Raw genomic sequence first — 21312 nt, forward strand, 5'->3', positions numbered from 1 at the left:
ATCATTCACACCAAGACTCACACACTGAAAAATAGAGTCCACCCCTAACCTTTCGTTCTCTCCGTTTCTTACCACTTGTGAAATGATTGGTGTCTATACCACAACAAATAAGATAGCAGAAAGAATGTTTTCTTCATGTAAATCAATTTAGGCAAACTGTAGAAATGTGCTGAATGTTAATTAAGCTAGGAGTTAGACTGAAATTAAAACTAATTTCAGCTGTAACTGTAAGGAAGTCCACAACACAATTTAAAAGAGAAAAATATCCTGAGTTGGAAAGGACCCACAAGGAGTCACTGAGTCCATCAGACCCATTCAGGACTACGTAATAATTAAATATATCCTGAAAATGGAAAGTAGAACACAAGAAAGTTCCATGCCATCAACCAGGAGCCTTCCAGACCACAGCAGCTGCAATAATTTTCTTATCATTCTACACCATTTAAGCACCTGTGAACACTCTGTTCTTTTTCTCATAAGAAACTCACTCAGAATCCATTCTTAAATCATAGAATCACCAAGGTTGGAAAAGACCTCTAAGATAATGTCATCCAACTGTCCACATATCACTAATATTTCCCACTAAACCAACATTTTTCTTGAACATCTCCAGGGTCAGTGACTCCACCATTTCCCTGGGCAGCCCATTCCAGCACCTAACCACTCTTTCAGAGAAGTATTTCTTAACATCCAACACGAATCTCCCCTGAAGCAACTTGAGGCCATTCCCTTTAGACATATTGCGAGTTACATGGGATTAGAGGCTGACACCCACCTCACCACAATCTCACTTCAGGTAGTTCCATAGAGCCTCCCTTCTCCAGACTAAGCACTCTTTTCATTCAATTTGAGGTCACTTTTGGAACCTACAGAATGTATCTTTCCATTTTAGGACAGCTGGAGCTGAAAAACTTTGTAAGCCAACTCCAAACGTCCACCATTTGGGGCACCATACAGGCAAGAAGCTCCCCACAGGTGTTCCTTTGGCCTGTCCCATGTCCTGCCCCAGCACAGCACTGGGGTAGCCCCAGCCATGAGCTTGTCCCTCGGGACAAGCCAAGATCAAGCTAGAATATAGTCCTGATTTAGTGAATCCAATGGCCAGACATGGCTATGGGGATCGTGAACCTGGCCCTGCTGCAGCCTCACTGGGTTAGTGGCTGACAGGATCAGGGCTGAGGTGGAGCCCTGGGCATGGACAGAGATAGGGAGTCCTGAAGCGGGCAGGGTATTGGTGCCCCCCGATCCTGAGATGGGAATCCTGAAAAACATTTTATTATTTGAGCTGAACAGCCCCCCAGCCAAGCTGTTTTTGTTGTTGTTTTTCTTAAAACCCCAGTGTTTTCTAGCCATAATCCCAATCCCCAGTCTTTTGGCAACTTTACTTTTTCTCTGACTCAGCTGCCTGCTTTAGAAAAGTGAGGATAAAATTTCAAGAAATTTGACACGCCTGGTCATAGTGTTCTCAAAGTGGTAAATATTACTACATCACAGAACTATGAACAAAAGGCCAAAAAGGTCATTTTATTTCATTGTGACTAGTTACATCTTTCTTCAGAGACGCACTGCAGATGGAAAATAAAGAAAAACATTTTGATGTCTTTCCCTTCTCCGTCTCCATCTCCCCAGATTAATGCATTTACAGCTGCTGTTGAAATATAATTTACATCTTTTAACCTTATCTGTATCATTTGCAGGAGTTAAGATAACACTTCAGGATTCCACTACTCCAATTCCCATGGAAACTGCAATCAAACTGCCAAAAATGGGACATAATGCTTTAAACTAATCACTTTTCATTGGAGAAAGGCTTTCTTTTTTGCTTCTTTATTTCATTATTTATTTTTTTTCAGAGCCGTTTCCATGGGATCAGAAGCCATTGCTGGTTGCTTAATTTTACATAATTAGGTGTACAGGCCCTTTAAACAATTAGGTGCTCAGCTCTTTCAAATGTGACTCATTTTCACTAGGCTTCTACAGGAGAATTTGTGAGCCTGATTCTTCTGCTATCCCCCTGAGTGTTAAGCCATTAGAAACTTGTGAGATCAGTGCAGTTTCACCAGTTTGAAACCAGCATCCAAAAAATGCCATCATTTAACTTAGAAACAAAGTTTTCAGAAGCATGAGTGAAAGAGAAAACATACATTGTTTGCATCCCACAAGGTAGTTCGACACTGTTTTGAAAGGAATAACTCCTAGTCTGCTACTGTCAGACAGCACAAGAAAAGGCTATGTATCAGGAAAGCCTGACTGCAGACACAAGGATCTAACAGATGTCCTTTGTGACTTTCTGTTTTCACATATGTCACCTTTATATTAGTTGCTCAACATATAAAAAGAAGAAGTAATAGAATATCAGGTGCTACTGCGAAGAAATGAGAAGTAATATCAAGAAGCAATTCTTTTGGCCTTTACAAATTCAGAAGCCCTATTTTGCTATGCAGTTTCTTGAACATGTGCTCCAATGCAAATTTTAGTTATGTTTCAGTTTATAGATTATCCCTGCACTAGGAAATTTCCTATGGCTTAAACTTAAATTTTCAAATGGCCAGTTTCTATGTTAATGTTAAAGATCAGATGATATACACAGGTACTCATGAGGCTGTATACAACTGGGTGTGCCTCTGCTCATGTTCTGCAAAAAATCCAACCATTTTAGGCATGGAAGATCATTAATTCAGATCATGATACTGGCCAAGCAGAGCAGCATAAAGAAATGTCCAGCTATATCTCAGTATTTCACCAACAAAATATTCTAAAAATATATTGATTATACAATTAAAGTTTAACAATATCAAGTAACAATTTGAAACCTACCATCTTGTCTTTAGAATTATAACAAAGAATGGCTGTGTGGGAAACTATTGATCACAGCCTGAACCTTTGACTACCTGAGGCAAGCAATGAGTCAGCTATGGAAACACAGGTGAAGGCAATGCAACTGTGTGACCGCAGTGGGTGAAACCTGGCTGCACCTCTCCTAGGCTCCATTTAAGGGCTGACTGCCACTAAGGAAGGATTTCTTTCTGGAGATTGCTCTTTTGTGGAGTGTTACTGTAAGCCTTCAACATCAGTGAGCATTTTCATTTATTATCGATTATCTTTCCATCATGATAATTTTACTTAACCAAGCATCTGTTTAATCTCTGTTTACTTATTGTTTGTACAGTGCTATTCCTATTAAATCCTTAGACAAAATGTGAATACATCTGCAGGTATGCAGCCGACTATATGGTTCACCCATACTGTAGGATGATGCCCTTCTTCTTATTACATAAAATGCTTTACAAAGAGGATTTGAAAATAGTAATGTTTGACTAATAAATGTCAACAGACTGAAAGACAGTTGAAGAAATCAGTTTTCCTGGCAGAAACCAATGGAAAGTTCTGTGTCTAGTGGGTTGACCTCGATTGGCAACTAGGCCCCCACCCAGCTGTTCACTCACTCCCTGCAGTGGGAGAGGGGAGAGAACCAGAATGGTGAAAGTGAGAAAAAATTTATGGGTCAAGGTAAATACAGTTTAGTAAGGGAAGAAAAAAGTGGGGAGAAAAAAAAATGTACTGAAAAAAAGAAAAAGCTATGAAAAGTCAATCGCTACCTCCCACCAGCAGATTGATCCCCAGCCAATTCCTGAGCAAAAGCTATGATGGCAAAGCTCCCCACAGTTTCACTGCATGATAGTATATAGTCTGGAATATTCCTTCTGTGACAGCTGTGCCTGCTCAACTCCCCCCCCCCCCAACCCTTTGTCCCCACCAAACCAACTTGCTGGGGGACAAGGTAAGAGACAAAGAAGTTCTTGCTGCTGCAGTAGCGCAGTTAAATACAGGCTAAAACATGGTCACAAATCTGTACTGTGGCACAATATGAGCTGCTATTAGAAATTAACTTCATCCCAGCAAAACCCAATACAGTCTGTAAAACATCAGCCACTGTATGTTAAACACTTTCCCTGTTACCAAGCCACAGAAACTCAAAGACATCAAGCTTTTTCACTCACATCCTTAGTTCTGAAGGTGGCTCTGGGCAGGGCAGCAATGATCATAGCCATAGATTCTGAGCTGCATGAAAAGAAGCATGACCAGCATGACGAGGGAGGTGATTCTGTCCCTCTGCTCTGTGCTGGTGAGACCTCACCTGGAGTACTCTGTCCAAATGTGGAGTCCTCAGAACAGGAGAGACAAGGACCTGCTAGAGTGTGTCCAGAAAATGATCCAAGGGATGGAACACTCCTCCTACAAGGACAAGCTGAGAAAGCTGGGACTGTTCAGACCAGAGAATGGTTGGCTCTGTGGAGATCTGATAGTGAACTTTTGGTATCTAAACAGGGATGTATGAAAGAAGAGTCTTTTTAGCAGAGTCTTTTTAGCAGAGTCAGCTGTGACAGGACAAGGAGAAATGGTTTTAGACTAGAAGATACTAGATTGAATATAAGGAAAAGGTTTTTTAAAGTAAGGGTGGTAAGGCACTGAAACAGCTTGCCCAGAGGTGTGGTAGATGCCCTGTCCCTGGATATGCTCAAGGTCAGGCTGGAGGAGCTCTCAGCATCCTAATTAAGTCATGGGTGCCCCTCTTCACTGGAGGAGAGTTGGACTAGATGGCCTTTAAGGATCCTTTCCAACTCAAACAAATTTATGATTCCACAATTAAAAAGGATAGAATAATATCACAGAATGGCCTGGGTTGGAAGGGACCACAATGATCATCTGGTTTCAACCCCTCTGCTACACACAGGGTCTCCAGCCACCAGGCCAGGCTGCCCAGAGCCACATCCAGCCTGGCCTTGAATGCCTCCAGGGATGGTGCGTCCGCAACTTCCTTGGGCAACCTGTTCCAGTGTGTGACCACCCTCTGTGTGAAAAACTGCCTCCTAATATCTAACCTAAACCTCCCCTGTCTCAGTTCAAGACCATTGCCCCTTGTCCTATCACTATCCACCCTCACAGACAGCCCATCCACCTCCTGTTTAATATGCTTCCTTCAAATACTAGAAGGCAACAATGAAGTCTCCTCAGAGCCTTCTCTTTTCTAAGATAAACAAGCCCAGTTCCCTCAACTTTTCCTCATAGGAGAGGTGTTCCAGCCCTCTGATCATTTTAATGGCCTTCCTCTGGACCCACTCCAAGAGCTCCATGTCCTTCCTGTACTCGCCCCCCCCCCTAAATAACTTAGAACCTGACCCTAGAAGATGTTGAAACTCTCCTAAGAGAGAAAAGCATCCTCAGCTTCCACAACTGCATTTTCCTGGAAGGACACAGTAATTAGACTCCATCTTAGAGAAGTACTTCATGCTTAAGTGAGACCAAGTGCAATCATTAAAAACCTCAGCAGTTTATGGAGTAGAAGGAGGAATGAGACCAAAGTGACTAAAATATTTAAATTCAACAAATTTTTGAACTTGATGAAAACTTGACAGTTTTGTTTAAACAGATTTTACTCTTGTAGTGTGATGAACAGAACCTCCTGAGGTACAGAAACAGAATGATCTTCCTTCAGGTCTCTTCTGGCCTTTCCTTCAAAGTCCTCATATTTTCATTCAGTCTTCTTCCAGACTCATACTTTAGAAGCTGCTCTTTCTGAAAGGCTCACAGCACTGAGAGAAACATACACTCCTGACTTCAGCATGCCTCTGGATTCTGTGCGTTTAGCCCATAAATCACCACACCTTCAGCATCAATGTATACACTGCACAACAAAAAGCAATTCATCCATTTTGATCTCACACCTTACATTGAAAAGGAACATAGAAAAGCATTACAATCTCTGAGTATTACAAGTGAAACAAATATTATAATAATCACTTTTCAATTTTTCTGTACTATTCTGTGTCTCTGTGATTCTTGAAAAAGTAAATGAAATTTACTTAATTTCAGAGGTCCCATGTGTTATATTTATTATTCATCTCTATCTTCCAAGCAAGAATACTGTTATTGTTTGCAAAAGTCATTTTTCTGAGTCTCATCATTATTGGTCTCCATTATGTTTTTGTTAATCAGTAATCATGTATCAGTGTCTTGCTCATTTGTTCCATCTAGAAGATAATTCCTGTCCTCAGATGCCATTGGTTTGAATAGGAGCCTCCTGCATACATCCAATTGTTTGTCCTTCCTGTTTGTGGGTTTTCATTTTGTTTTAATACATGAAAGGAAATGAAAAAAAGATAAAATTAAAGGAAAAAAAAAAAAAAAAACACTGGAAAAACAAATTGCACGTACGTAATGATAGAGTCACCACCCTCCCCCTCCTCATCTGGGTTATTTTGGGTCACATTTCATTTTCACATCAAGAAAGAACTGGATGAATAGTGAATGGGAAAGTATCATTATAATTGGAATCATGCTGTTTTATGCAGGCCTGCACATCTGGAAGAGGGTGGGAAAAGAGAAACAGAAGAGTGGGAAAGGCTGGATTTGTCTCACTAGACAAACCAGGGAGTCTGGAAAGCACATGTAGTCTGGTTACTTAAGTTACAGCGAAAGTTAGCAAACCAAAAAGAAAATGTTTGCCAATAAGGCATTTCTCTCCACATATTTCATGTTCAAAAGTGCTTATCTTCTCTTTTTTTAAGCTATACCCCAGCCACTTCCAGTGGTTATTTTCTTTGAATGTAGGGGCTATTTCTCCTCTGCCAGCACTGGTGAGCACAACTAAGGTGGCAGAGTGATTCTTCTCCAGCCAGCCTACTAGTTACACATTAACAGGAACAGCGCTGCTACCACAGAGCCATTTAGACAGGCAAACACATTCATTCATGTGATTGATAAAATGTGTTTGCTTTGTGTTAAAGAATCTATAAAAGCCTTTTCTAATGCTGCTATTGAAAAAACGTCTTAGAGGTTTCCTTACTGGTAAACAACTGCAGTGGCTTATCTGGGTCACTGTAGTGTTCCACACTTAAGTCTTAACTTAAGGTTTCATCTTGGACATCAGCTCAGTCCCTGGATAGGCAAAGCACAGAGGCATGGCTAGTCTCCATGACCGTGAGCTACCATCCACCCTCACAAAGGAGAGGAGTAACATATCAACCACAAGGATGCAGTTTTGTGGTCACACCACAGACAGGACAAAATGCCTTCTCACTTCCACTTATCCAAAGAGCTCCAAAACATACAGCCAGTCCATTTTTACATTACAGTCTAGAAGAGAGACAGTGCATGCTGTTTGCTAAATAAATACTACAGAAGAAAGCCAGGAGGCTACATTAGCATTCACAGTGACAGTATGGTACACTGTGAGGAAGTATCGCATAACCCCAGCACTATTATTTTTGTTACCATTATTTTGTCATCTCCATCTTATTTAGCTCTCCACATATATTTCCCAGTCCATCATACAGCATAATTACATTCAATGAATAAGCTCTCAAGTTACATTACAAAAAGAAACTCATTCTTAGAAGTTTCTAACTGAGTTGTAAGCAATTAAAAACATCTCTGAGTGCTTCATTTAATTTTCTTGAATGGGAAAAGTCTTAGAAGTAGGTAGAGGCAATTTCCTTTGCGGAAGGACCATGAATTCATATTATGGCATATGAATAATGCATTGTTCCATTTAAAACATCTGAAGAGCCAGCATGGTCTGCTGGCAACATAAAACAGAGGAGACTGGAGTTCTGCAAACAAGTCAAGCACAAGTCATGTAGTGCCAAGGAACCCTATTGCTACTCCATCTATCAGACATGGAGGCCTATAGAAGAAGGAACCTCATCTTGTCCCAAGCACAAAACGGGTTTGAGAGATGTCAAAAAAAAAATTATATTAATGAGTCTGCTTCATTTAGGACAAGTGATTCGTGTCTTACAGCCATTTGACAATCAAATAAGCAAAGCCCAGACATTTCCAACTGAGAATTCAGATTTTATGGAGAAAAAATTGTTGCCTCTGTGCTAGTCTGAAACAGTGACTGAAGCAGCATGTTTATCAAGTCAGCACTGCAAGATTTCATAACTAATCTTTTCTAATTCAATCATTTTATAACTAACTAATCCATGTTATAACTGTAATTTTCAGATCTTCGAGAACATATCAGCTCTATTAATACTGCAGCTGCAATTCTGACTGTAGAGCTCTACTGAACTTAATGGCATTTTGTCCTTGCTGGGCTCAGTAATTCCTGGCTAACAGGTTCACCTTAAAAACACAGCCAAGACAATAGGGAAAACAGTGCCAAAGCATGTTTAGGACCGTAACTGGATTTGGGATCTTCCTTTCTTTCTGAGAAACAGTGAACTTGTTAAAAAAATACAGCTATAAAAGCAAAATCTTTGTTCTGAGTTAATGTTTGCATAATCAGGACCGACACTAGGGCATTTTTGTGCTCTGGCTAGTTTCAATGCTTTCTTAACAAAATATGGACTGATTCTCCATTATTTCTATTGACTCTCTGGACAAAAACTTCTTTGTGTATTACGGGACCAAAAGCATTACACAGAGTAAATATTTGAGCTGAAGGTGTGCTACTGATAGGTTTGTAGCCACTATCATTATTTTATGTTGTTCATGTTGCTGGCTTGCATCCCACTTTGTAACACAGTAAAGTAAATGACTGCTCAGAAAGCTGTTGAACAGGAATGAATCTCCCACATAACATAGAAATTGCAACAGATGATTGCAGTTTTAGACAATAAAGATCTTATTATTTTTAATAGCTGGGAGAATGAGGTTTTCTTAGAATGCATAATATACTGTAATGACTCACAGGCTATTTTTGAATATAAGAATTGCAGAATCACATAAGTATAGTGGTTGAAAGAGACCCTGTGGAGGGTCCCATCTGCTTTAGTTCCCCCACTGAGGCAAGCTCCCAAGGGTCGGTTACACAGAAAAGGCAGGTTTTGAATGTCTCCAGAGAATGGGACTCCACAGGCTCTCTGGGCAGCCCGTTCTGGTGTTCTGTCACCTTCACAGTAAATTCCTTTTCCTCACGTTTGTATGGAACTTCTTATGCTCCAGTTTGTACCTATTCCCCCTTGTTCTGTCACTATGCAATGCTGAAAAGAGCCTGGACCTATCTACTTAACTCCAACCCACTAAATATTTATAAGTATTTAGATCTTTCCTCAGTGTTCTCCATAGTTCCAGGTCTCTCAGCCTTTCCTAATAAGGGAGAGGGTTCCAGGCCCCTCATCACTTCTGCTGAACTCTTTAGATGTTCTCTGTCTTTCTTAAACTGGGAGCACAGAACTGGACACATCCCAAATTTGGCTTCACCAATGCAGAGCAGAGGGAAAGATTTACCTCCTTCAACCTCTTGGCCATGATTTGTTTAATGCTCCTCAGGATACCACTGGCCTTCTTGGCCACAATAGCACACTACTAGCTCATGGCTCTTGTCTGCCAGAACACCTTCTCTGAAAAGCTCTTATACAGCAGGTATCTGTATCCTTACTGATCAGTGAAGTAAAGACTGAAGAGAAAAAGGCTTTCAGTAACTCCACTTTCTCAATGTCCTCTGTTACCAGGGCACCGGTCTCATTCAGCAGCACATCCACATTTTTCCTAAACACCATCTCAATTTACATTAGCATTATCTAGAAAGGTCAATATTAAAAAAAAAAAAAAAAAAAAAAAAAGACTGCTTATGCAGAGGATGAAATTCTACTCTATTTACTCTATTTAGTAGAGTGAGGTTCATCTCACTTAGCCTTAGCTAACTGAATGGTGGATTACTGCATTATGTTTTTCAGCTAAGTATTCCTATGATGGGATGAACAGCTTTGGGAAGACACCTATTACTTCGATCAAACTTTAGAATTAGCCAAAACAATCACTCCTGGTAAATGCAGCTTTTAGAAATCAAAGCAAGGTGAGATCAATTCATTCCTTTTGTTTGTGCTTCACTGATAAGTACATTACTACGGCTGTAGTAAGATATCACTGAGAATGATAAAAGAAGGCTGAAGATTGGCCTTTGTTAAAAAGGAAATTCTTTCACTGTGTAGGGATAAACAAGTTGCATTTAAGTTATTCCTGCCATCAACACTTGCCTAAATCCTATTTTACCCAATAAATTGCACAATTGAGATATCAGTAGTATTAGCTGAAGAGTTAGGTAAATAAAGCTGGCAAAGCTGACAGCATGATATAATCCTATTCTTTTTCAAATACCATGTAAACATTATTCTTATCTTATTCTTGTAGCTGAAGGCCAAAAACAAACCAAAGAATTCAAAATCTTATTCTTTCACTCACAGCTTGAAAAGATACCTGAACTTGTACAGGGTAACCAAAAATAGGGTCATGTATATTAGATCTTTACAGGAAAAAAAAAAAAAAAAAAAAAAAAAAGCATCCTTGATTTTCTAGCAGATTTAAGTCAGAGAATTTCTAACATATATGATGTTGGAACAATGTCATGGTATTTCTTCTTCCATTGAAGTTCATATGAAGTTCATTTCTGCAATATAATACAGCATTTCAAGAATATATTTTCCTCTTTGATTTTTGCAGAAAAGAAAATAAAAATTAAAATTAAAGAAGATAACTATTAATCCCCAGAATGAGCTTATAGGAACTTCAACCTACAAGTTTAATAAATGTTTGAAAAATAATGTCATGTATGTGTAATATGTACACAATTCCCCCTTATTCTACAAGATTTGCCCCAGTTAAGTAGCAGAATCTTCTCTGAATAAGAATCAAAAGTACTGCCCATAATTTATGGGCACATAATCTACATATGCTGAAATGGAACCAAGCATTGGATCAGCGAGTATTGTCATATATGTTGATATTTTGTTGCCTAGGAACCAGGATATCTTTTAATTCTGTCTGGGGACTTTTATTGGAGAGAAGACAGGAAGACAAGAAAAGCAGAGAATGGATAGGAAGTTTTGGGTTTTGCTATAAGTTCTGGAATTGAGAATTTTAAGCCAAGCTGTCATCTGGTTTTTAAGTCACAAGTTACAAAAGAGTTATAAACAAGGTAGAATTCTTTAATCAACACTGAAATCATTTCTATGGTTTGAATACAACAAAATTTATGGGCTTTCCCAAGAAATCAGTAAAGTTCTGCACTGTAAAGAGTCATAGCATCAGAATACAATTTCGGTTGGAAGTGATCTCAGAAAGTCTCTAATTTGTGTCTGTCTGTGTCTTGAAAACCTCCAATGACAGAGGCTACACAACTCCCCCTGGGCTCTTGTTTCATTGCTTAGCTGTCCTTACAGAGAAAAAAAATTCTCCTTGAACAGTTTGATCCTCTCTTTTCAATAAATGCCTGCTGGCTCTCATCCTCACACTATGCATAAGGTCTGGCTCCTCGTTCTCACTACCTTCCTACAGGCACTGAGGAGTTGCTGTTGGCCTCCCATGACATTGCCTCTGTTGCAGGCTGAGCACGCACCATTCCCTCAGACTCTTCACATGGGATATGCATTCCTGCAGCCATAAAAGTGGCCTCTGCTGAAGACCAGGTGACATAACCATAATACTGCCTCTTTCTATAAAAAATAATAATAATAATGTTAAGGTGGGGAAAAAATAGATGCTTGTAGGAAGAACGATTCATGATCCAAAACAGTGGAGCCCATGTTCATGATATTAACATGGTATCATCACTTGTTAACAGTGGACAAAAAATTACATATATATTTCAGAACTGATGCTAATACAAACGTTAAGTCATCCTGGTAGCTAATAAATGCACAGCTTTTAGCTGATGTATTTCTGTGTTCCTGAAGCAAGTTAAGACTCTCTTATGAAGACAGTCTCTATGACTTTCTGGACTCACAGACTTCTACTTAGCATAGTCCTAAACTAGTGCTCAAAGGATTAATGAAACTACATTTATGCCCAAAGCACATGCTTTCTCTGACAGCCACTATTACAATGACATTAATATTGTAATAAAAGCATAAAAACAGAGTTTTAAGTATTCTTTGCCACCCTCTAGATAAGATACTTCCAGAGACTCATTTCTTTGCAGATTTGTAATCTGGACACTATACAGTAAAGGAGTGTTTTTCCTCCAAATCTGATTGATAAGCAGTTAACTCCCTGTTGTCTCCAGCTAGCTTTGAGTGTAAGTGAAGAAAATATATTGACTGTTTATGTCTTTATTCAGGACTTCATGATGAGGGTAGAAGTATATATCTGATACTGGAGAGAACTGAGCTAATGCTCCATTCTTGTACTGGACAGTAAGTAAGGAGCCACTGTTTCCTAACCTAAACAAGACCTTTGGAACACAAACTATCAAAACTCCAGTGGAGCACTAAATCATCACTATTTTTTTTTTTTGCAGAAAATATATAATCTGTAATACAAATCAACTTTTGGCACTCAGGCCACAGAGCTTCCACTGACATTAGTCCTAGCTGAGAGAGTTAACCAAATAAAGGCTGTTGAGTGGCACAGAATCTGCCATCCGTCTGCTTCCCTTAGATGGACCGCATGAACCAAAAAAAGACTTATTCCTAAATTCACCTTGTTTGACTGCAGCCTCTGGCAGCACCTCAGGAATGCTGTGACTCTCCTGTGCTGTGTAAGAACATGCTGCAACTATGAAGCATTACTGCTGCTGCAAGAGAAGCAGGTTGATTATACAACACAAACTGTCTAGTATCAGATTGCGTTACCATTTCCCAGAACCAAGAATACGTGAAGGATGAAAGAAGATGGTCTGCTACAGATGTAAATTTCAGAAGGGTACACTACCAATGCAAAAATGATCTTTTATTATCAGTAAATTTTAATACATAATTTCACACTTTTCTACCTACCTCTATAAAGGCTTCAAAGGCCTAAAACATTTGAGTTGCTCTGAAGGATATGAGAAATGTAATTATGAGTTTTCTAACAAATATAAATTTTACTATCCTGTTGTACAAGATCATGGCATATATGGCAATAGAAATGTTCTCACTGGATGTTTTTTCACTTTCTCTGCCAGAAACTCAGCCAGTCATCACAGATCACCAGACCTAAGCTGGACAAATGGCTTCCATGCTTAGGCAGATGAGGATCCTGTTGTTAAGATGCTGGCCTGACATTTTGGTTTAAATCCTCATTCTGAATTTTTAGCATGGTCTCTGTAGGTGATTTAGTATCTCCATCCATATGATTGTTACCTTCAAAGGTGAAATAAAAATATTCCTTTCACATTCCACTCATTTTTAGACTGCCAACCCTTTTGGGAAAGTACCATCACTTTCTCCTTGTGAGATCTACACAGTATTCAGGAGTAAATTAAGTTCAGGTAGCTGGTCATTTGGAAAGCAGCAAAGACCTTAGGTCCTAAACTGAGGCAGAATGTTGACTGCAGAGCACTCAGCAGAAACCAACTGCCTGAGTTTCCATACTTGATTTTGGGCAAGGTCTCTAGTCAGCTCTGAGCAACACATCTTGCTTTCTGCAGCACTCAGTTTTAAACGCACATATGTGAGCAGCAGTCACAGTCTAATTGATGCTCTAGGCAGTAATGAAACACAAGGTCATAGCACAAGTTATACCTGAAGCAAGACGAATGTGGAAACACAAGATACAAACATTGTAGCAACAGCATAAATTATCTAGCATGATTAATTCTACATTTATAGCCTGTCAGCATTCCACTGGTCACTTAACAAGAAAAGACAATTCAGAAATGCTCTTGGCATTCACAAAGCCATTTGTAGTTCTGGACATAATTTTTTACGAGAACTATGAAATAAAATTACTCTACAATGATACTTCAGGGGAATATTATGAACAAATAGGGTGGCAGGAGCAACAAGTTTTGATGAAATAAAAGATTGAACAATCTTTCTTTTGATAGTCTGAGCACACATAAGGAAAACAGAACTTATCTAAGAAAGAAATTGGAGCTTCAGGCTAAATCCTCTGTGGGCATAAATCAGCTGCACAGTTTTATATAAGGTGAGGAGCTGGACCTGAAAGTACTTCACCCTGCTGCTGCATTATCAAAGAGCTTCTATTCTCCTCTCTTGCTCACCAGAGCTTGAAAGGAAGCATCCCATGAAGGGCTTGCCAGAATCCACATGGTATATCTCATTGCATTTCCTCATCATATCCCCACTGCTGATGACCTCTGGACCCTTCCTTTCAAATCCTCTGTGTCCTGATACCCCCACTGCACAAACATGGTTACCTATTTCCTACAGAAATAAACTTTGGCCAGTAACCATGGACATAGTTTATGCAGTCAGGAAAACACAAAAAACAACTCTCCATTGTGAAGAAAAAAAAAAAAAGAGAGACAGACAGAACGCTCCTGTTCCCACTCAGTGACCCCATCCCCACTGACACCAAAGCGGTAATTTTTCTTATCTGAGGAAACGTGACCACATGGGAGAAGATTACTTGCTGGAATATTACCGTCACATTGAGCAATGCCTTTCTTTTTCCTCTTCTGTAATCACGGTACTGAAAGATAGATCTGACAGGAATTTATTGACACAGACTTTTTATAGATCCAGTTAAAAGGTCCCCAGACACTCATTCAGCTTCCTGTACATATAGTACAAAAGCACTACAAAATCATTGTTGGTGAAAATATACTTTGCTCTCAATAAGCAGTGTAGGAGAGAAGGAAAATCCAAAAGACCATAGAAGACAGTGGTTTAATATGGAACACTACCTGTGTTAGTTTGCCATAACCAAAAGGAAATACTTTCTCTTATCATTAAGGGAATTGTAAGACATGGCCTCAATTCTCAGCCCTAATCTATCTGATCTTTGGCATATGTCTCCCTCACCTCATTTCCCTATCTTAACAATAAAGACTGGTTCATTCACTTCATTTATCTTGTCAAATTAGACATGTACACTAACCCTTTCACCCTACATAATGTGGTTGGAGTAATGTATGAGAGTCCTAAGAACCTCATATCCAGCCACAAAAAGAATATTCCTGCAGTGAAACACAGAAGCCACAAAGCTTCCTAAGGAAGGAACAGAGTACATCAAGTAAGTTCCAGAAATATATACACTAATTATATCTTTAATTTTATGTACTTTCAGAAACTTAACTGAACGTTCCAGCCAACTGTCACAGTAATAGCATCAATACCAGTTGAAGATGGAAAATAATTTGCTTTAGCCTTTTGGTTTCACATGTTTCTCCTCTTTTGAAGCTGAACTTTTTTTTGATGAACTTTTTTATGCATTAGAAAGAAAACAAAACACCAATACATCTTGCTAAAATGGGAGCAAATTCCCAGCAGCTTTTGTGCTATGGAACAGTGGGAAACAAATATACACATACTCTTCTTCCATTGTAATGAAATTCTAACCATACTTGTTTTGAATAGGGCAACAGCAAAAACAGCTGAAGTTTGAAATGTGACACTCAGCACACACATTGTCCTTAATAAGAAGTACATGGTGTGCTTGTATTTGAGGAAGACACGTTTTTAGCTTTTTTCTTAAAGTACTAATAGGCTGAAAAAAATAAAAAATCCCTTCTCATTTTAAGCCAGTGTAATAAAGCTGTCCTTTTTTGACACCACTACAGTTACATCTGCCCAGTCTGACAAGCTAATGTGTTGCTGAAATGAATTGTGTGCGGAGAAAAGTTCACACAGAGATAACGTTATATTTTCTGTTGCAAAGAATGAGAGAAATCTGAGTTGAAACCACCTAAAAGTAGTTATTGATCCATAACAGACCAAAGACTGGCTCTGAAGTTCTGATTTAACTCAATCTAAATCTCAGATGAAGTCAGAACATCCATTCCTTCTGCAAAAGTGTGTTGCCACCTGTGTACTTCACTGTGTCCTGAATTGCCTTTGCACCCAGCTGGAGGCCTTCCTTCCCTTCTCTCAGTCATGCAAGATTTCAAAATGCTGTTTCTGGATGTCCTGCTTACTTTGTAAGTTCAAGGCCGCTTTCCTTCTATTCTGTGAGGAGAAAGAAATTGTGATCTTTACTGTATACTGTTGCTACCACCTTCAACTATCTACAGAGTGTGACTCTCCTGCAAAACAGACAACAGTTTCCACAGCAGTCTTCTGTTCTTTTCTATTCTTTGACCTACTTATGGCCACATTTATGCTTTCATCTGTGTGACCGAGCCTTAGTGTATGTAGGATTTTAGCTGGACTGACTCCTGACTACACAACCAGCAGTAGATCATGCTGCATGTAGAGCTGGGCTCCATGAGATCTGATCAGTCCTACTGAGAGAGGGGGCCCAAGAGAAACCTCTTTTCCATTTCATCAAGGATTGGGATCAGAGCAGCACAGCTCCATATATCATTCGTGTGATGTATATGCCATGCATACCACCTAGGCCTTGAGCCATTATCAGACCAAACCACAAGTACAGGTTATGTGCAAGACAGCAAGCAAAAGCAATACCATACTCAAACTATTTTGAGCTTGGTCATGCATAGTCCAGGAACACGGCCATATAAATCTCTCAATTTATGCACACCTGCAGGAAGCAGGGTGGCACGGCAGATATCCAAAGACTGATAAAAATTTCAGACAATAGAATAGAGACCCAGGGCATAGAGGAGGCCACTGGTCCTGATATGCAGAACCTGTGTATCTCTAGAGAGATCAAGGGCAGCTCAGAAACAAAGGCAGACAAGAGCATTCATTACAATCTAGATGACTCAGAGCAAACTCTCTGGGCAGAAACAGGAAAAGGGACGTGTTTACAGGGATGTGAATGTTTATATCACTCATTTAATTCTGTGTTTAGTCATGGCAGTGACCTGCCCACTGTCAGCTCCTCAAGTCTAGCAATGCTCCATAAATAGTTGTGACCTACAACCCCTACCCCACAACCACTCTTAACAACACTGAGCAAACTTTCTGTTCAATGCACTACCACAGAGAAGCCTCAGTAGTGCACGGTCTTTCTCAGATCTTAGCTGGTTAGAAATTTTCAGCCCAGCAGATTCAAAGACTACTAATACTTCATAACATTACAACAAGCCAAAAAACAGGTTCTAAACCACAAAAACAGACACCTCATGCCTATTACCCTAGCTTTCTGATTCAAATAATGGTCTGTGACTGCCAACACAGGACACGTAAGTAAGATTCTGGCACAGAAGCAAGCAGTGCAAGATCAGTTATCAGGGGTTGCATGCTTTTCTCATCTGCAGAGAAGACAGACATCATTTTCCAACTCCACAGGATTTCAGCAGAAACAAGACTCTGTGGCCTCAGGAAGAAGAGAGCTTCTCAGCCTTAGTCAGAAAAACAATACACCAGATATCATGTATGGCATAGCAGTGCTACCTGAATATAACACAAAAGTGCAGAGGTAAAAGCCCACTGTCAACCTCCTTTGCTTCTCCATGTCCTACACTCATCTGCTGACAACTAGCTAATTGTAGCAACACTTCTAAATACTTCTTGGTTACCTACAGAACTGTATCTAAGAAGGCAGCATTCAATGCTATCATTTGGCTCACAACAAGGTTCTAGTACCATCTTTTAGCCCTCAGTCTGAGGCACTGTGAGTTTCATGAAAACAGCCCCAGTCTCGATTCTTATCCCAAAGTTGTCCAAACAGATTTTTTTAATTATTTATTTATTTTTTCTTGGCTGGACATCTTCCCAAGTCTTAAAAATATTTGTGAGGGGAAATATGAGTAGAGTGTTGGGACTTCAATTTCTGAACTATGCTAGGACAACTGTATTCTTCACCAGTTGAAACAAGTCAGAGAATCACAAAATGGTTGAGATTTGCCAGGACATCTGTAAGTCACTTGGTTCTAGGGCTGCTTGCCCACAACCATGTCCAGATGGGCTTTGAAGATCCACAAAGAGAAGACTCCACTGCCTCTCTGGGCTCCCTGTTCCAGGGCACAGTTATACAGTAAAAAACCAATGTTTAGACAGAACACCTCGTGTTCCATCTTGTGTCCACTGCTTCTTGTACTGGCACTAAGCACCACTGAAAAGAGCTGACTCTGTCCTCTGTGCACTCTCTCTGCAGGCATTTGCACATATTGGTATGATCCCCTTGTCCAGGATGAGCAGTCTCAACTCTCAGTTCTCCTGTCTTAATCATCTTGGTAGACCCTCACTGGAATTTTTCTAGTGTGTCCATATCATTCTAAGGCATCCACCATGGCAAAGCCATAAGCTAGACTAAAGATTAAAGGCAGGAAATGGTGCCAGAGATGTTTGTAGGAGGTTTCCCAGGGGTGTGACAGAGAATGTCAAAACAGCAGCTTTTTGAGATCACATAGGTGATCTTTGACATCTGTCATTCTGAGAATCATAGAAAAGTTTGGGCTAGGCATTCTCAATCTTTAGTAAAGATCAGACATTTTCTGTAATGAATGATAAAAATCCAGTGCTGTAGGAAGTGTCACAACTACCAGCTGTGCCTGCAAAATGCACATTCCACCATAAACCTACAGGTTGCATCTGCACCAAGGATAAAAAGAAAAACAGTAGGCAAGGTCACAGAGGAGAAAGATGTATTCCGCTCATTTCTGTGATCTGCACAAGGACAGCCTCTATGCAGGTTTCTGTAACTACAAACAGGTTACTGAATCTTAGACATCATGCATTATATCCTATTTCCTATCACTGAATCATATAGGAGTAGAACTATTTTGCAATGGCCCACAGTCTGATGGAGGAAAACAGTCTGTTGTTAAAGAAAATCTCACTGGGCTACAGCAGACAGAATGTAGATATGTATAGTTTTAGTTCCCCTGGAACAGATATGGAAAACAAGTTAGGCCACCACTGGCCTTCACACATCACTGTTTTGGAGATACTCTGTGAAACTATCTTTTACAGCTATCCATACTTCTCAGCATGCTCCAGTCCTTGATATTATATCAGATCATGTCCGTAAATTGTCAGAAGTCAGGAACTGCTAGCTTTTGTAACTGAGTGACAACCCTACTGTCAAGGCCACAAGAAAAGTGCTTATCACCACAGAATATACAGAGTAAATTTAGTACAGATATCCATGTAGGGTATCATTCAGCATTCATTATAATTATTCCAGCCTTGAAGCACAGAAGAAAACTTTACTATATTAATTTGTTTTATAGCCTCATTTGTTTTATTCACCTGCACCCAGCTTGACTAAATATTCAGAATATATTAATTCATGACCAGTGCTTTTATCCAGCATTGGCAGAAAGCTACATCTTCTTCATCTTCTGCAGACCTTGACAAGACTAAGTTTGAAGCTCATCACTTTACAGATTTCCCCTTATTCTACAGACATGGCTGAAGAACAAATGTGTACTCACTAGATGATTGTAAAACTTCATTGTTCCTTACAGAGTTTTAGCATATTTTTCACAGAGGGTGATTGAGGGAAAGGCTGTTAGACTTTGGCTGGAAAACCATATTATAAAACAATGCTAATCAAACTACTAATGACTATCCCATGGATAAGTGTGGCCAACATTGTTCTTTGGGAAAAAAAAAAAAAAAAGAAAAAAAAGAAAAGAAAGAAGTGCTAGTATTGTTCAGAGATACTAAAAGAGAGTTCTTTTGAATACATTTGACAATAAAACACGTTGGCACCATTTTTATATAAAAGGTCTAATGCTTTGAATATCTACCTGAACATCAATGGTGCCTCTTCACTGGAAATAAAATATCAGTGATGCTCCATTTTGCCAGACTTTCTTCCTTCCAATCAAGATCAACTTTTCAGTCCCAGCTACAGGGTAAGAGTAACAGGTCAGCTCTAAGTATAATAACTATAAGCTCTAAGCATAATAAAGTAATAAGACATTTCCAAACATCCAAAAGATTGCGTTTCACGATTAAGCTGCTATAAATGCTATTTAAACAAACTTATCCACCACTAAGACCAATGTTGACATTACCCTAGATTTATAATGCATTTTCAAAGGTCATTAATATTGTCATCATCAAATATCCAGCATTTCTTCTCTGGAAAGAGAGAACTTTTCATATATTTGATCTGATAGTATAAAAAAAAAAAATTAAAAAAAAAAAAAACATTTTCCCATTTTTCTGCAAAACTTTTGATTCTCTGTTCTAATTTAAGACAAAAATAAACTATACATATTCTGAAACCTCAACCATTGCACCAAGAAGGATCTCAGCTTCTGAAGCAATTCTCATCTACCACAACAGACAATCTATTGTGAATGTATCTAAGGCAGATTTCTAAATGGAAGCTGGCTTATACTACTACTAAGTTTGCAGATAACACCAAGTTGGCAGGAAGGGTCAATTTGCCTGGGGGGAGGAAGGTCCTACAGAAGGACAAGCTGGATCACTGAGCTGAGACAAAAGTGATGAAGTTCAACAAGACCAAGTGTTGGGTCCTGTACTTTGGCCAAAACAAACCCAGACTTGGGGCAGATTGGCTGGAAGATTGTGTGGAGGAAAAAGATCTGGGCGTGTTGGCCAATTCTCAGCTGAACATGAGCCATTAGTGTGCCCAGGTGGCCAAGAAGGCCAGCGGCATCCTGGTTCATATCTGAAATATAGCAGTCTTATCCACAGGAACAAGGAGGTGATATATCTCTCTGTACTCAGCTCTGGTCTTAAGCACCATGTTGAGTTTTGGGTCCCTTTCTACAAGACAGTGAGGCCCTGGAGCATGTCCAGAGAAAGGCAGTGAAGTTGATGAGGGGACTGGACCACAAGTCCTAGAAGGAATGGCTGAGGGAGCTGAGATTGTTTAGTCTGGAGAAGAGGAGGCTTAGAGGAGATCCTATTACCCTCTACAGCTACCTGAAATGAGGTTGTGGTGAGGTGGGGGTTCACCTCTTCTCTTGGGTAACTAGTGAAAAGACAAGAGAGAATAGCCAAGTTGCCATTATCAAGTTGCACCAGTGGAAGTTCAGGTTGTATATTAGGAAACTCAGAAAGAGTAGTCAAGAACTGGAATGAATCCGAGGAGGTGGTGAAGTCACCATTCCTGGAGGTGTTCTAGAAACATGTAGATGTGGTACTAAGGAACAGGGTTTAGTGGGAACACTGTTGGCAAGTGGACAGTTGGACTAGATGATCTTAAAGGTCTTTTTAACCCTTAATGATTGTATGATTCACCCTGAATGTCCTTATTGAAGACAATATGACATTTCCACACCATTTCTCACTCCATAATCTAAACTCTTCTTCTCTAAGAAAGTCCTGCAACAGATCAGAAAAGATGCAAAGGCATTTCATTTTAACACTAGACAACTACAATAAACCAGATGCGTGGATGAGAGTTGACCTCTGAATGTGTGCACCTAAGACTAGTATTCTGGCATATTTTTGTGGATAGTGGTACAAATATCCATGTCCACACTGTTCTCTACCACATTTACTGCAAGTAATTTTACACAATTTGAGAGAAATGCTAATAACATCTACAGAATATGACTGCAAATATCAAATTTTTAGTTACTGAAAG

At 39.6% G+C, this 21312-nt stretch overlaps 1 long non-coding RNA gene across 9 annotated transcripts in view; it reads right to left on the bottom strand.

Annotated features, from left to right (window-relative positions):
• Positions 1-21312, bottom strand: part of LOC107311182 — a 269152-nt gene that overhangs the window by 145063 nt on the left and 102777 nt on the right. For 7 of the 9 annotated variants that reach the window (XR_004306536.1, XR_004306534.1, XR_004306538.1 and 4 more), the window contains one exon: positions 19496-19596. This is a non-coding gene — a long non-coding RNA (uncharacterized LOC107311182). Of the gene's footprint in view, positions 1-5417; positions 6110-19495; positions 19597-21312 lie in introns of those variants that run through there. The other 2 variants (XR_001553911.2, XR_004306539.1) reach the window with 2 other exon arrangements.

This window comes from Coturnix japonica, chromosome 3 (genome assembly GCF_001577835.2).
Source record: "Coturnix japonica isolate 7356 chromosome 3, Coturnix japonica 2.1, whole genome shotgun sequence".
Taxonomy (NCBI): Eukaryota; Metazoa; Chordata; class Aves; order Galliformes; family Phasianidae; genus Coturnix; species Coturnix japonica.